Source organism: Vulpes vulpes, chromosome 1, assembly GCF_048418805.1.
Source record: "Vulpes vulpes isolate BD-2025 chromosome 1, VulVul3, whole genome shotgun sequence".
Classification (NCBI taxonomy): Eukaryota; Metazoa; Chordata; class Mammalia; order Carnivora; family Canidae; genus Vulpes; species Vulpes vulpes.
The window spans coordinates 164,293,791-164,310,134 of NC_132780.1; the positions used below are offsets into that span (position 1 = coordinate 164,293,791).

General features: G+C 44.1%; 2 pseudogenes; both read right to left on the reverse strand.

Moving 5' to 3' along the window:
• Positions 1-4,881: 4,881 nt before the first annotated feature.
• Positions 4,882-5,009, reverse strand: LOC112926448 (U4 spliceosomal RNA; annotated as a pseudogene).
• A 2,007-nt stretch (positions 5,010-7,016) lies between these two features.
• Positions 7,017-16,006, reverse strand: LOC140597898 (small ribosomal subunit protein uS2-like; annotated as a pseudogene).
• Positions 16,007-16,344: the final 338 nt, after the last annotated feature.

Consider the following 16,344-nt stretch of genomic DNA (forward strand, 5'->3'; position numbering starts at 1 on the left):
GAGAATGGCTCTGGGACAATCAGTTGCTGGCCCACAGTGAAGGCATCTGGCTCTACTTCCTGAGGGGAGTCAGGCCCTGGAAGTTAAAAAAAACACAAATATATTCAGAGCTCCACCTTGCTTTTAGCTATCTTGTTTTTCTTGTCTTTTTTTTTCTTAAAGATTTTATCCATTCATGAGAGACATAGAGAGAGAGGCAGAGAGAGAAGCAGGCTCTATGCAGGGAGTCTGAGGTGAAATCCAGGACTCTGGGATCGTGCCCTGGGTGGAAGGCAGACTCAACCACTGAGCCACCCAGGTGTCCTGGCTGTCTTGTTTTTCCATGCAAATAGATTTATTTCATGGCTCACCACAAGAGTTAAAGTAAAGATATGCAGTTCTGTGCTAATGGCCTGGTAGGAGAGCCTTTGGTTTTCCTAAGAGGTTGAGAGTGAGAGTGGGAGAGATGGTGGAAGTGGCCTGCAGTCACCAGGACTCTGGTATGTGTGGCTTCCTCATTTTAAACACTGGCTTCATGCAGCTGGGGGTGGAGGTGTCACACCTGGCCCTGGATTGAGTCTATGTTCACCTTCCCCAGCAACATCCCACAGCAGCTGGTGGGTGCCTGAGAGACCCCAAGGTGTGTCTGGGGTATAGGACACTAGGGTGTGGAACCTTCATGTTGAGACCTCTTGATGACTCTAGACTAACCTGGCTGGGCAGTGCCAAACTTCAGCTGGGAATTTCTTCAGATACCCTGTATTTGGAGCTGCAACTTGTAACCTTGGCTCTGTAGGCACTGCTGCACGTTTAACTCCATGAAGAATAGCACCAGTTTCTCCTACAGGACACCTCCATCACCAATGCTGAAAGACTGACATGGGCTCTAGTCTACATCCTTGTGGGTTCCACTTAATGCTTGTTGGTCCTACTTTGTCCCTGCTTTCCCTACATTATATCATCTTCCCTTTCCTTTTTGTCTGCCCTGAAGTCTTCAAGTTCCAGCATCCACTCCAAAGATAACTGCCTTACAAAGACTATTTAATCAGCTTCCACAATGATATCAGGTCAAATCCTGACAATAAAGGGAAAAATCTGTCATTACTACCAGATGATATAATTGTTGAGATAAATTAATTAATTTAAAAAACTGTTGGAATTAATGAAAGAATTTATCAAGTTTCAGATACAAGATCAACATAACAAAATCAATAGCATACCATACCAGTGGACAATAATAAACAGAAAATATAACAATTTAAAGAAAATCTCAAATAATAAAAAACACAAAGTACCTCATAATAAATCTAGACCTATATGAATAAAATGATAAAAGTTCGCTTCAAGATATAAAAAAATGACCTAAATAAACAAAGAACTATACCATTCATGAACATGATGCCTGTCCAAAAACAATCAAATTCTCCCGAACTCCAACAGATTTAGTCACTTTGGAAGCTGACAGGGCATTAGCTCATTACACTGAAAACTGGCATGTAAAGGGAAAGGACCAACTATGTATACCACCCTTCTTGTAGAAACTCTATTTCGGGATAATCAGGACAAAGAAAGTAATTTTTTCTTTTTTTTTTTTTTTAAAGATCTTGGGCAGCCCAGGTGGCTCAGCGGTTTAGCACCACGTTCAGCCCAGGGCGTGATCCTGAAGACTGAGGATCGAATCCCACGTCGGTCTCCCTGTGTGGAGCCTGCTTCTCGCTCTGCCTGTGTCTCTGCCTCTCTGTGTCTCTCATGAATAAAATCTTTAAAATATATATATATATATTATCTTTATTTATTCATGAGAGACAGAGAGGCAGAGACATATGTAGAGGGAGAAGCAGGCTCCTATGGGGAGCCCAATGCAGGACTCCAACCCAGGATCCCAGTATCATGACTTGAGCCAAAAGCAGTCAGTCAATCACTGTGCCACCCAGACATCCCAGAAAGTACTACCTTTAGAACTCAAGCCAATAATAAGGAGTAAAAAGATAAAAGATGGAATTAAAGTATTACCATTTTGCAATCGCCGATAACAGACCTAAGCAGTGATCATCAATGAATACAAAAACCATTAGATGAAAGACCGATGGAAAAATTCATAATAGGTGAATCGGGATATCAACACTTGAACTCACTAATTAATTCTAATATTATAAGTGCACAGCAAAGACATCACATGCCTCCTATGTGCAAGAGGAAGTAAAGAGCTCACATAGAAAGTCTTGCTTTCAAAAATAAAATTGAAACTGAAACTATGAATTTTTTGCTCTATCAGTTTTTAGGAATCCTGGAGATAGGCGAAATGAGGATACAATCAGCACAAGAAGCATGGGAGAATAATTTGGTTTTCTTCTTTTTTAAGATTTTATTTTTATTTGTTCATGAGACACAGAGAGAGAGAGGCAGAGAAACAGGCAGAGTGAGAAGCAGGCTCCATGCAGGGGGCCCTACGTGGGACTCTACCCTGGGGTCTCCAGGATCAGGCCCTGGGCTGAAGGCGGGGCTAAACCGCTGAGCTACCAGGGCTGCCCATGGTTTTCTAGGTCATACACATGTTCTAAATTTTAAAAAGACTGAAAGAATCAAGCAAATGTGACAGGTGGATCTTTAACATCTGGATTCAAATAAATTAATTAAAATTTGAACAGGGTCTGGGTATGATATATGAATGAACTGCTATTAATTTTATTAAACATGATAATGGCATTAAAGTTATGGATTCTGCTCTATCCTCTGTCACCAGTCCTGACTTCTCTAAAACATTCCCTTTAAAGCCTAATGTCCTGAAGATCCCATTCTCTGCTCTGGTTCTCTTCTTTCTCTTCACACTTGCTTCCTAAGAATTCTTATTTATTCTCAAATTTGACCAGGTTTCTAAACCCTGATCTCCATCCAGTAGCTCTTTCCCGATGCTACCAAATCCACTGACTATTAAGTCCTCAGGATATCAGAAATTCTACAGGTTCTGGTGTCAGCTCTGTGTCTCATTCTGTTTAAACTGCTTTCCAGAATAGATGACCAAAATAATAACACTGAAGCATCTTCATCAACTCCCTTTTACCAATCTCACATACCTAGTTAAACCTTGAGGCACCTGTAAGACTTCTTAAAAAAAAAAATTTATTTATTCTTTTTTTTTTAATTTTTATTTATTTATGATAGTCACACACACAGAGAGAGAGAGGCAGAGACAGAAGCAGAATCCCAGCTCCCGGTGCATGGAGCTGGACGTGGGACTCGATCCCAGGTCTCCAGGATCACACCCTGGGCCAAAGGCAGGCGCCAAACCGCTGCACCACCCAGGGATCCCTTATTTATTTATTCTTGAGAGACAGAGAGAGAGAGGCAGAGGGAAAAGCAGGCTCCGCGCAGGGAGCCCTATCTGGGGCGGGGATCACTGAGCCAAAGACAGATGCTCAACTGCTGAGCCATCCAGGCAAATTTCTGTAGGAGGTTGCTCTTCACCAACTTCAAATAAAAAGGATATGTCATCTTAAAAGGATAATTTGAGGAGCACCTGGGTGGCTTAGTTGGTTAAGCACCTGCCTTCTGCTCCGGTGGTGATCCTGGCGTCCTAGGATCAGCCTGCTGAGCAGGGAGCCTGCTCCTCCCTTTCCCTCTGCCCTTCTCCCAGCTCATGCTCCCTCTCTCAAATAAAATATTTTTTTAAAAAATTTAAAAGGATAATTTGACAACCACCTACCAAAAATTTAGTTTGTAGCCTTTATGATTTAGTAGTTCAATGTCTAGGACTCCCTCCTACAGAAACTCACAAATAACATGAACAAAGTTTTTCATTTCAGCGTTGTTTGCTATAGTGCCAAAGTTTCAAACAAACGTCCAAAACGAAAATGATTAAAATCTGGGAACCAATTATGTTAAACCACATAGACAAAATACAGTGCATTGCAAACGTTAAGAATAACGTAATGGATCGAATGAACAGAACGTCTTTGATGTACAGTTCAGTAAAAAGCGCAAGTTACAGATCCGAAAGGCGGGACCTCAGTTTTGTATCAAGCGCTCAATAGCTGTGACCAGTGCCTCTGGCCAGCGAGACCGGCGGAGACTGGAGACGCCCGAGGGCCGCGGGACGATGCGTCCAACGCCTACGGTGCGAGCGCCGGAGGAGTCGATCCAGCGAGAAACACGGTTCCGCGAGCCGCAGGACGGGCGCTGCGGGGGTGGAGGAGCCCAGGAGTCTCAATCGCGGCGGTTCGTGCGCCTCCAGAGACCCACCCACCCGGGTCTACTCAGGACTGAAGTAATGGACAAAACCAGAACAGAAGGAGAGAAAATCCCTCCGGGCTGCGCGGCCGGCCTCTCCGATACCCCCCGGCGGCGAAGAAAGCTCGCAGGGAGCGGCGCGGTCCGCCCCGCGGCCCCACGCTGCCCCCGCCCCCGCCCCGCGGACCCCCGCTGCCCCCGCCCCCGCCCCGCGGCCCCCCGCTGCTCCCGCCCCCGCCCCGCGGCCCCCCGCTGCCCCCGCCCCCGCCCCCGCCGCGCGGCCTCCCGCTGCCCCCGCCTCGCCCAAGAAGGCGGGCATCGGGGTCCGGCTCGCCGCCCGGCCCCACCTGCGGGCTGAGGAGCCACCCAAGACCCGGCCCGTGGAGACCTCGGAAGTCGGGCCGCCGGCTATTTTCTGGTGGTGCCTGTGCTCATCCTAGGGGAGCTGGGCTTTGGCTCTTCCTTGCGGCCTGATTGTGTCTGACTTTAATCCAGGCCTGCACTGGACCAGGAAACCTTGGGGAACACGCTGCCGTCCCCTTCCCCCTGGAAGCAGGCCTGGCTAAAGGGCTAAGGTCATTGATTACAGAGGTGATGCCCACGGGAGGCCCTATCCCTCCTCCCCAGGCCAGGCAGCTGGGGGGCCCACTTTTCCAAAGGGCTCAAGTAGGCACAGTGCCTGGGACCCATGAAAAAATATATGTATATTTATGTGTATATATAAATATACGTATCTTTTAAATCAGCAATAATCGCGTCTCGGATAAGCCTCATTGGCTACGATACTACCTCTGCGTAAAGCTGTACATACAAATCTTTTTAGTTAGAGAGAAGCAAGATCTGGGCTGAGCAGAGAGCCTGATGGGGGGCTTCATCCCAGGACCCTGGGATCACGCCCTGATCCAATGGCAACACTTAACCCACTGAGCCACCCAGGCGCCTCCCATGAAAATATTTTAATTAAAAAACATTTTAATCATGGGACAATATTTATTTACTTAGTTTTTTTTTTTTTTTTAATGGGGTAAAGGCCCAAGAAGGCATGTGTCCAGGGTCCAGCCCATGAAAACAGTGCCTTCCTCTGGTGATGTGGAACTCCAGAAGCCAAAGGACAGGGACTAGGGCCCTTTTGGGAACCCAACTCAGGTGTGTGTCTAGAACTCTACTTCACGTGGCACAAAGATGGTCAGATCTACAGAAGCAAAACCCAAAGCCAGCTAGAATCCTTCCAGCTACATACAAAAGTTAATGGTTGTGGAGGTGTCAAAGGAAGCTCAAATTCCAGGCCTGGTCCTGGTCTTGAAATTGTAGACAAACACACTCCCATTTTTCTGTCTTACTTTATCCCCTATATTTGCCTATGTGACTATAGTCTGGAGTTTTTATTGGTACCATCAAAAAAAAAAATGTATTTCTTAAACTCTGGATTGACTGATGGGGAAGGAGAAACTTATCTTGTGCCTCATTCTTTTTAAAACAGGTTTTCCTTGTTGGCATACTGACTTGAAGTGGCTCTGGCATGTTAAAGCTCAGCTCTCTCAGCATTTCTAAAGTCCCCTTTCAAGCCATCTCTTTGCTGACAGAATTAACCTCTTTTTAGGTAACAGAGGAGAGAAAGTAAAAAAGAAAAAAAATTTGTAATGTGAGAAAGAAAAGTCAAGTCTGCCCTGCCAATTAGTGAGCCAAGAGGACAGGCACTGATAAAGCTAGCTGCCAAGTTAATAAGAAACAGGGTTTCTCCCCAAAGGCATGCTACACACATAAATTCATAAATTGTCATAACAATCTCCCCTCTCTCCTTTGAAATACTAGAGTCTTACTAAATGAGAAACTTTGCCATTTTTAAATTCTATCAATAATAATGAAATATCCCACTTTTGCCTGGAGAACCTACAGTCACTTTGACAGAGAAGTGGCTTTGATTTACAACTTAGTTGGAGAGTTTCAATTAAGGAGTTACTGGATACAACATTCTAGGTGTATCTCAATTTTATAGTTTCCAAGGAAATAAGGACTCCACAGTTAAGATCTGATGCTGATCTTACACCCACAATCCAAAGCAAGTTTTATTTTTATTTATTTTTTAAAGATATTATTTATTCATGAGAGACAGAGAGAGAGACAGAGGCAGATACACAGGCAGACGGAGAAGCAGGCTCCTTGCAGGGAGCCTGACGTGGGACTCCATATCACACCCTGGGCCGAAGGCAGGGTTAAACTGCTGAGCCACCCCAGCTGCCTAGTTCATAATATATTGACTAAAATCTCAAATGAGGGATCCCTGGGTGGCGCAGCGGGATCCTGGAGACCCGAGATCGAATCCCACATCGGGCTCCTGGTGCATGGAGCCTGCTTCTCCCTCTGCCTGTGTCTCTGCCTCTCTCTCTCTCTCTCTGTGTGACTATCATAAATAAAAATTAAAAATAAAATAAAATCTCAAATGATTGTGTTGTTACCATTACAATTCCATTTCTTCCATTCTGCTATTGCTGATTAACATAATGCATTTTCTTTCTTTTTTTTTTTTTTTAAATTTTTATTTATTTATGATAGTCACAGAGAGAGAGAGAGAGGCAGAGACACAGGCAGGGGGAGAAGCAGGCTCCATGCACCGGGAGCCCGATGTGGGATTCGATCCCGGGTCTCCAGGATCACGCCCTGGGCCAAAGGCAGGCGCCAAACCGCTGCGCCACCCAGGGATCCCCCCATAATGCATTTTCCAGACGTATTTTAGCCTTATTCTTATAGCAGAGCCAAATCGACTACAGGCTTTTTTTTTTTTTTTTAATAAACTTTATTTTCCATCAATCTTATTTCCATTTTGTGTGCCTTTGTGGAAGAGCTGCGTAAGACCACTCAGTGGTTGTTCCTACCCATTGAGAGGCCTGGGCAGTGGGAGCTGCAGACCAGTCTTTAGTAGCCAGCCAAGTGCTTGGGTCGTCAGTGGGGAACTGCTGAGTAGGTACAGGGGGTGCCTGCATGCCTTCAGACCAGTCTCTGACTTCAGGTGGAGTAGCAAATGAACTCAGAGCTGGAGCTGTCCATTCACCTTGAAACTCCTTGGTCACAGCTTTGTCTACAGCTATACCACCCTGAATGTGCCCAATCTCGTCTGGTCACAGCCTTTGCAGCAGCGGCCTGCTCTTCCTTTTCAATCTCTTCAGGAGCTCTGTAGAAGTAGAGATCAGGCATGACCTCCTTAGTCACTGGAACCTTCCTGTTCACGGGAAATGGTGCCATGCGTGCTCAGAACATCTGGGGCCAGTATCCACATCAGACCTACTGAGTGAGCTCCCTTGTTGTTGCAAGGGATGGCAATGTCCACATAGCTCAGAGGATAGTCTGTGTTAACACAGAACAATGATGGCAGGTTAACATAAAACGCTCTGGAAGAGGCTGGCAGGCAGCCCTGGGATCAGTAATCGCTGAAAGTCTCGACTCTCAGAAGGCTGCCTGGGGATCCCTGGGTGGCTTAGCTGTTTAGCGCCTGCCTTCAGCCCAGGGTGTGATCCTGGAATTCTGGGATCAAGTCCCACCTTCAGCCCAGGGCGGGATCCTGGAGACCCCTGATCGAGTCCCACGTTGGGCTCCCTGCATAGAGCCTGCTTCTCCCTCTGCCCATGTCTCTGCCTTTCTCTCTCTCTCTGTCTCTCATGAATAAATAAAATCTTTAAAAATAAATTTTAAAAAAGAAGGCTGCCTGGCTCTGGTTACTGAAGGTTTCAGGAGTGAAGCAATCAGCAATAGGAGTGGCTCTAGTAGCAGCAACAAATATCAGCACACCTTTCTGGATTCCTAGATGATATGACACTGCTACCAGTTAGGTTTTCAACAGCAACAATGGCACAAGCTGCCAGCAGAAGCTTCCCAGGTTCTCTTCAGATGTATGATGCAGATACCATCAACTTTCCTTTTGCAGATGTACTATTCCACTTGGAAGTCAAGTTAGTGCCATTTAAGTGAGTTCCTGCTGCAAGGAGGAACTTAGAGGAGATTCTCCTTCATTTGCAGGACTTCAAGAGCTCCAGACACTGTGAAAGTTTCCCTTTAAGTTATGACAGGAACACAAAACAACACTGTATGGACCCTCTCCTAGGTAGGGCAAAAAGGATCAACTATGGTATTAGACCAGCCTTAGCGGGAAGTTTTAAAGACACACCCAAAGAAGTTTCTAGTGATGTCATCCTTGCTGTCAATATAATCCAGTAAAAACTGTAAAAATGAAACAGAACCTGGAGCCCAAATCTCAAGACCACTTTAAGTAACTCCAAATGGTTTTTATTGTGCTTCCCCCAGCACTAGGATTTATTTTTTTTAATACTTTTATTTATTCATGAGAGACACACACAGAGAGAGGCAGAGACACAGGCAGAGGGAGAAGCAGGCTCCACATGGGGAGCCCGATGCAGGACTCGATCCCGGGGCACCAGGATCATGCCCTGGGCTGAAGGCAGGTGCCAAACTGCTGAGCCACCCGGGCTGCCTCTAGGATTTATTTTTTTAAGATTTTATTTATTCAGGGATCCCTGGGTGGCGCAGCGGTTTGGCGCCTGCCTTTGGCCCAGGGCGCGATCCTGGACACTCGGGATCGAATCCCACGTCAGCTCCCGGTGCATGGAGCCTGCTTCTCCCTCTGCCTGTGTCTCTGCCTCTCTCTCTCTCTCTCTCTCTGACTATCATGAATAAATAAATAAAATATTAAAAAAAAAAAAAAAAGATTTTATTTATTCATTCATTAGAGATACAGAGAAAGAGAGCCAGAGACAGGCAGAGAGAGAGAAGCAGATTCCATGCAGGGAGCCCAATGTGGGACTCAATCCTGGGACTCCAGGATCACACCCTGGGCCGAAGGCAGACACTCTACGGCTGAGCCATCCAGACATCCCCCCAGCACTAGGATTTAATGTTTAGTCATTACATGTCTATTTTTAGGACATACTAGAGCTTTTCCCAAAAACAGTAGGGATGTGTGTGAAGATGCTGGACTTTGTTTCCTGCTTGAGAAATCCTGAGTTCTATCTCCAGTAACAGAGACACTAGAACCTTTATGAAGGAGCTTTATAAGCTAATACATCTTACTCATTATCTCCCTGTCCATCCCACCTTTATTCTTCAGGTATGATAGAAAGGATAAAGAGAACCTTCAAGCCTAAAGTAGCCAAACTTGCAGAAAATTCTAAATTTCTTTGGTATAAATTAATTATAAGGACAACTCCCAACAGAGCTCAATGATTTTCTCCCTAGGAACTGATAACCAGACCTTCCTATATGTCTGGAAAGACTGCCCTTAATTTCAGTGTCTACCACATATAGCCTAACAGCTAAATATTACAAGTATACGTTGTTACACTCAATAGGTACCAGAAGCATTTCTACAGCATCCTCTAAAACAGCCACTTTACAGTTTAAAACCTCTTCTAAAAGAGACATCAGGGATCCAAAGACCTTACCATATATCATTAACACCTACCATAATAGTGAAACTCCAGACTTGATCCTTGAATGTACATCTCTCAATTTAAATATATTTACAACCCTCAAATCACTGGAAGATTGGATTAGCTGGAGGCCTCAAACTGGGAATTCTAAGCAATCTTTTTTTTAAGATTTTATTTATTTATTCGAGAGAGAGAGAGAGAGAGAGAGAGGCAGAGACACAGGCAGAGGGAGAAGCAGGCTCCATGCAGGGAGCCCGATGTGGGACTCAATCCCGGGTCTCCAGGATCACGCCCTGGGCTGAAGGTGGTGCTAAACCGCTGGGCCACTGGGGCTGCCCCTTAGCAATCTTTCAAAAGCAGATGATGGCATGTAAGGTACCCCTTTCATCTAAAAAGGCTAGATGTGGGTGGGATGCCTGAGTGTCTCAGCAGTTGAGCATCTGCCTTTGGCCCAGGGCATGACCCTGGATGGACCCTGTTTCTCCCTCTGCCTTAATCTCTGCCTGTGTGTGTCTCTCATGAATAAATATAATATTTTTAAAAATTAAAAAAAAGGCTAGATGCAGTGAGACTGATTGCAGTTCGACTCACTAAGCAGTTCTTCATGCAACCCACGTGCCCGCTCATTTTATTAATTATTAATTAAGAACATTAGTAAGTTAAAGAATATTGCATGATTCCATTTATATAAGGATCAGAAACATGTAAGAAGGAAAGGTCCAAAGGACTCTGGTAATAGTCTTTAATTTGATCTGGATAGTGTTTTCAGCAGTGCTACTTTGAAAATTCACTGAGCTTCAGCCTCATGATTTATACGTATAAGTAGGTAAATTAAACTTAATTTCTAAAAAGTTTAGAGATCTAGGATGCCTGGGTGGTTCAGGAGTTAAGCGTCTACCTTAGGCTCGGGTCATGATCCTGGAGTCCTGGGATTGAGTCCCACATTGGGCTCTCCTCATGGAGCCTATTCTGCCTGTGTCTCAGATGAATAAAAAACTAAAATCTTAAGAAAAAAAAGGGGGGGATCCCTGGGTGGCGCAGCGGTTTAGCGCCTGCCTTTGGCCCAGGGCGCTATCCTGGAGACCCAGGATCGAATCCCCCGTCGGGCTCCCGGTACATGGAGCCTGCTTCTCCCTCTGCCTATGTCTCTGCCTCTCTCTCTCTCTCTTTCTGTGTGACTATCATAAATAAACAAACAAACAAACAAACAAATAAAAGATAGACTGTGGGAAGAGCCGAAGGTCAAAACCACATGTTGGCCACTGAAAATCATTGAAGAAAATGGGCCTTAGGGGAGGAAGGCAAGGTCAAGAAAGTAAACTTATTTTGTCAAAGGCTAAAGTTGTCTAATAAAACAGGAGCAAAATTTACTTTGGAGATGGCTAAGGGTGAGCATGGGCTGCAGAATTTGGGGTTACCACTGCAGACTTCTTGGCAGCCTGAATATTCAAGGAAAGATAGGCCAGGGATCCCTGGGTGGCTCAGTGGTTTGGTGCCTGCCTTTGGCCCAGGGCGTGATCCTGGAGTCCTGGGATCGATTCTCGCATTGGGCTCCCTGCCTTGCGCCTGCTTCTCCTCCCTCTGCCTGTGCCTCTGCCTCTCTATTTCTCTCATGAGTGAATAAATAAAATCTTAAAAAAAAAAAAAAAAAAAGAGGCCAAATAGCACCTAAGACCAGGGAAGGTTTTTACATTTTTAGGGAAAAGATTTTCTTTGGCTTACCACTCAAGAGGTAACAGAAGGACTTTGGTCAAGTTGGTCCGAAATAGGTGGCTCAATTAGTGCTAAAGAAAACCTGGAAGGACACTTGCAATTGTGAAGTAAATAAACCCATCTATACAAAACTATATGCCAATAGATTTCTTAAGGGTGGGAATGTTAAGGGAATTGCATCAACTGCCTCTTTTCCTGATCAAGTACTTTGTAAAATCACCTAGAGCCAGGGAGGACATGATCTTATCAGTGAGGAGTGGAAGGGCTGACAACAGAGAAAATGAATAAATGCAACACAAGCAGGAGTACTTAAGATTAGAGTGAAAAATCTATGAAACAGATAACAGAAAAAGTCAATAAAATAAAAAGTGGGTCCTTCGAAGAAAAGACAAACAAGACAAAACCTTTTGCTAGACTGACAAGGAATAAAATTTAAATTACTAAAATCAGGTGGGGGATGGGATAAGATCAATGATGGGTACTAAGGAGGGTACTTGTTTTGATGAGCACTGGATGAATCACTGAATTCTTCCCCTGAAACCAATATTACACTGTATATTAACTAGAAATTAAATAATATTTTGAAAAGAAGAAACATCAACAAGTATATACCAACAAATTAAGTTGAAGAGGGATGCCTGGGTGGCTCAGCAGTTGAGTGTCTGCCTTTGGCTCAGAGTGTGATCCCTGGATCCAGGACTGAGTCCTGTGTCGGGATCCATGCGGGGAGCTTGCTTCTCCCTCTGCCTATGTCTCTGCCTCTCTCTCTGTATCTCTCATGAATAAATAAATATTAAACAACAACAACTCTCTCTCATGAATACATAAATATTAAACAACAACAAAACAAATTAAGTTGAAGAAAAGACCAAATTCAGATGATTTTACTAGTGAATTCCACCAAATGTTTAAAAGAGAATCCACCCAATATTTAACAAACTTTAAAAAAAAAAAAAAAGATGGAGTACTTCCCAACTCACTCCATGAGGCCAGCATTACCCTGATACCATAATCAAAGACCTCACAAGAAAATTACAGACCAAAATACTTTATGAATATAGACGCAAACATCTTCAACTAGCAAATCAAATAAATCCAGCAACACTAAAAAAGTATATACCATGAGCAAGTGAAATTTATCCCACAAATGCAAGGGTAGTCAATTAATGTAGGGGCAATTGGCTGACTGACTCCTCTGAGTGTGAAGCTCCTGATCTCAGGATCTTGAGTCCAAGCCCCATACTGGAAGTATATTACTTAAATAAAAACTTTTTTTCAAAAGTCAATTAATGTGATATACAATGTTAATAGAACAAAGAACGCATGATCATCTCAACAGTTGCAGAAATGTATTTGACAAAATCCAATATTCATTCATGTTAAGAACACTACTCACTAGGTATAGATAGGAACTTCCTCAACCTAATAAAAACTATTATCACAAAGCCCACAGCTAGCACCATACATTGTATGGAATGGTGAAAGACTGAATTCCACCACTTCTCCAGCCCCCCAGAGATCAGGAACAAGGTAACGATGGCTGCTCTTTTACTTAACATTGTACTGAAGGTTCTAGCCAGTGCAACCAGGCAACAAAAACAACAAAATAAAAGGCATGCATACTGGAAAAGATAATAAGACTGTCTTTACACACCAATAAAAAGATTTTGTAAGTAGGCAATCAATCCTAAGAAATACACACACTACCATAAAAAATGAGTTCAGTAAGGTTATAGGACGAGATGATAGATCAATATACACAAAAATCCATTGTGTTTCTATATACCAGCAACAAACAACCTAAAAATGAAATTAAGAGAATTCTAGTCGTAAGATCTTTTAAAAATACTTAGGAATAAATTTAGCAAGTGCAAGACTTGTATACTGAAAGTTAAAAAACATTGCTTAAAGAAATTAAATATCTAAATAAATGAAAGTATTTTGTGCATGGTTTAAAAAACTCAAAATATGAACTTAGACCCTTACCTTAATACTCAAAATTAATTTGGAGAAAGACTGCAGATTTGAATGCAACAGCTAAAACTACAAAAACTCTTAAAGAACATAAAAGTAAACTTTCATGACATTGGTTTAGGCAAAGGTTTTTTTGTTGTTTTTTAAGTAAGCTCTATGCCCAACATGGGGCTTGAACTCACAACTCTGAGATCAAGAGCCGCATGCTCCACTGAGCCAGCCAGGCACTCCTAGGCAAAGATTTTTTTAGATTTACTACCAAAAGCAAAAGTGATAAAGTTGGTAAGTCGGAGTTCATCAACATAAAACTTTGTGCCTTAAAAGACACCATCAACAAAGTGAAGAGACAGGCCACACACTGGAAGAAATCACTTGCAAATCATGTAGTCTACAAACTATCTATCTATCTTATAACATTAAGACAACCAATTAAAAATGGATAAAAGATATTAATAGTTCATCTTATTAATGGTCAATGAGCACATAAAAGGATCCTCTAAATCATTGGTTATTAAGAAAAGGAAAGTAAAAGCACAAAATAGCACTACAGCACCAAATCAAAGACAATTACAAGGATTGAGGATGTGGAGAAACTAGAACCCTCATACACTTCTGGTAGAAATGTCAAAAGCCACTTTGGGAAAGGTTGCCTGTTTCTTCATGATCATTCCTGGATATCTACTCAAGAGAAATGAAATAAAATCTTATAAGCAAACGTTTGCAGCATTTTTTCATGACTCCTAAAGGATAACAACCCAAATGACCAATAATTGGTCAATATATAAACAAGATGTACGGGATCCCTGGGTGGCGCAGCGGTTTGGCGCCTGCCTTTGGCCCAGGGTGCGATCCTGGAGACCTGGGATTGAATCCCACACCGGGCTCCCGGTGCATGGAGCCTGCTTCTCCCTCTGCCTATGTCTCTGCCTCTCTCTCTCTGTGTGTGTGACTATCATAAATAAATAAAAATTTTAAAAAAACTTAAACAAAATGTACTATATCCATACAATGAAGCACTAGTTGGCAATTAACAGGAAGGAAATACTGTTGGGTGCCATAGCAGGATGAACCCTGAAAACATGATACTAAACGAAAGAAGCCAGATACAGAAAGATTAATATTTTATGATTCTGTTTATATAAAATCTTTATAGAGATGGAAAGAAGATTGCTTGTGGATAGAACCCGGTGACTGTAAATGGGCACAAAGTTTCTTTGGGGGGTAATGGAAATGTTCTCAAATTATACTGCAGTGGTGATTTCTTTTTTTTTTTTTTAATATTTTATTTATTTATTCATAGAGACAGAGAGAGAGAGAGAGAGAGAGAGAGAGAGAGAGAGAGGCAGAGGGAGAAGCAGGCCCCATGCAGGGAACCCGATGGGGGACTGGATCCCGGGTCTCCAGGATCACACCCCGGGCTGCAGGCGGCGCTAAACCGCTGCACCACCAGGGCTGCCGTGCAGTGGTGATTTCTAAAGTCACTACATTATATATCTTTCATAAGAAATGCAGTCCAAAATGTCTGTGCTAAGTATGTTGGCAAAGTAAGAGTCATCTTCTCACTCATTATTAAGTGAAATTTTATTTTTCTTAACAGAGCCATCTGTGATCTTTAAAATAAGTTTCTATTAATAACAAATGAAAGGTAACAGAATGACACCCCAAAATGGCTGTAGAAGCTCAGGATATGCCATCCCCAAATACGCTGCTTTGATACACCCTTGAGCTGTAGGTGCTTGAAAAACAGCTAATGCAGGGAATTCACCTTTCCTGCCTAAAGGTAGATCTGAAAGGAATTCAATTGGCATAAATCCCCTCCTTGCTTGGTTCCTCAATCAGGTAATACTGAGAAAAATGGACATGACGCGTACATAAACTGTCACAAACTACCATACCTCCCATCTATTCTTTGAAGTGCCCATTCATCTTTCCTAAAAATAACTTACTCTCCTTTAAGGGGCTTATATTCCTCCTGTTTCTCAAAAACTCAGAAGAGTATAGGGCAAATTACCCCCTCTCCCCAAAGCAGGACAAGCACATTCTATGACAAAACTCCAAATATAGTCTAGGCTTCTGGGTGCCTACACCTGCGCATCCACACAGCCCACCCACGTTCCACGTTTGCTTTGTGTTGAGGTGAGCACTCAAATTAAGGGATTAAGGAAAAGCCCTGGCATCCTAGAGTTTTCTCACCAGCTGCTAATATAGACAATCCTCGTGGTTTCCACCAGCTTCTCCTTCTCTGCCTCTGAAAGGAAACACACACACACACACACACACACACACTTGACAGGGCCACCCACAATGCTGGCTTGTCGCAAATCTCTCACCCATTATAAATGGAACCAGAGGGAGCCTGCCCTGCTTTTTTTTTGGGGGGGGGGGGTGCTTAGTTGGGCATGTGACGGAAACCCTTTGAGGTTAGGCAGGTAGAGGAGGTACAGAGGGTGACACCGATTTCTCCCTTCCGTCTAATCTCGCTAATTCTTCAGGACCCAGAGGATTGCGCTTTCTCCAGCGTGGGCTCTAGGAAGCTCCCCAGGCCTTGCGGAAAGGTTAACCGCACTCCTCACCCAGGCGGGTGCCTGGGTTTATCCCCACCCTCCCCGAGCCTGGGCTCACCCAGCCACCTGGGGCCCACAGCCGTCCTTCCTATCCTCAAGTGACTCACGCATGAGGAGTTGCCTTCTTTTGCAGAGGAAAACAGAGTAATCGTTTTCCTTCTAGCGATCGGTGGGAAGATGGGAGATCCTAGACGTGTCCTTGGGGTCCAGAATAGGCGCTTGCAGCAGCTCGGTCCACCGCTAGAAGTGCAGAACTCGGCGCGTGGGCTGTGCGCGCGAGGCGGGGCGCCGAGGGGACAGGCCCGAGCTGGCCCAGCCACTGTGCCGGGGGTGGCAGGAGAGGGAGCGCGCCTGCGGAGGCCAGGTGGGGGCGACCCCATCCAAGCACTCCTCCAAGACCTCTGCCGCCTGCTCTGGGGTGAGGTCAAACCCCGCCCGCGGCGGACGTG